This window comes from Atractosteus spatula, chromosome 2 (assembly GCF_055471065.1).
Source record: "Atractosteus spatula isolate fAtrSpa1 chromosome 2, fAtrSpa1.hap1, whole genome shotgun sequence".
Taxonomy (NCBI): Eukaryota; Metazoa; Chordata; class Actinopteri; order Semionotiformes; family Lepisosteidae; genus Atractosteus; species Atractosteus spatula.
In genome coordinates, this window is record NC_142707.1 from 55,275,833 (window position 1) to 55,277,319 (window position 1,487).

Sequence of the window (1,487 nt, forward strand, 5' to 3'; positions counted from 1 at the left end):
TCTTCCTTAAAATCATGCAGCTACAGGTCTAATGAAGTCAGTGTTCTGTGGGTCAGTGAAAATCTGAATGCATCATACTGTATAATCTGTGTGCACCCTTCAGAGGGGTTGCATGTTAAAAGTCCACTAGGATTTTATTTTTATGTAGATGATCCTCTAGTTCTAATTTACATAACCTTTCCAATAATAGAAATTCATCATTGGTCTGTAATGACCTCATTACATTTTGTCATTTTTCTTGTAGCATTAGATTAGAAATTTTCTGGACTTTGCTTCTTATCCCTATCTTTAGCAACATTTGAAAGAGTCATGTAATTTATTAATTACATCTTGTTTCCTTGTTTACAACTGGTAAGATACCATCAAACAATGGAGATTTACTAATCCTGAGTGTTTCTAGCACCTGAAACGCATATTCCTGTTCTATGTTAGTACTATTTAATACAGAACTTTCTACTTACACTGCCTGAGTCATATTGAATTCTTCTTTAGTCACCTGAGTAAGCTACTACTCATTTTCCTTTACCTGTCTATTATTCTCCCAGAGTTTGCTTCATCCTTTATCATTCCTTTACAGTTCTAGAACTGAAAGAACTAATTTTAGCCACCTTTGAAAAGTTTCTTTAACTGGGGGCTGTTGTTTTCTTAATCTTTAAATATAAAGTTTTGTTTTCCCTCATTTGTCCTATTTAATTGTTGAACTATTTGGACTACTGTTACTTAGGTTGTAGCTCACTCACTTTTATTCTGGGATATACTGTATCTGTTCTGTTACAAATAGAATCTGGATATATGATAATCAAGAATAAAAAACAATGTATGGTAATTTGTGGAACACTACTTTTGTACTAGCAACAAAATTGGAAGTTTTGATGTATAGAAAATGTGAATTTCTTAGCCTCACAAACCACATACTGTTGATGGTTTAATATCTTAATGGCACGCATAAGTTAGCTCATTTAGCTATGGTGTTGTCTTAGGATGTTAAAATTATCATTTGTTCCTGGCCTTAAATGATTGGTGATTTAGCAGTTCTTATGAAAGAATCCCGCTGTGCTACCCAACCACTCAATGATTATAGAGACATTACAGTCTGCGTCTCATAGACATGGCTCTACTCTGCTTCATGGTCGACATGTTGGTTTCATCCATCATCGGGATTGTTGAAGTTTGGTTTGCCGAACAACTAGATACTTGGAAAAGGGGGTGATCCAGAATGACCATCATGGCATTTTTCTTTGCCGGAGAGGGTGGAGAACTAAAACAGAACTGAATATTGAATGATTTAAAGACAACAGTTAAGGTGAAGGTCCCATTCCCTACCATGGCCCATTGACTCCTGACCTGCATGCAGAGTAGAAGAGCAAGAAAAAAATCTTAAAGTGGTGTAGAAAAATACTATTAAAATATCAGCCTGCTCTTCTAAATGGAAGTTCGATACATTCTTTACTGATGTGATGTTGCAGCGAGAGAAGGATGCCGGCAGC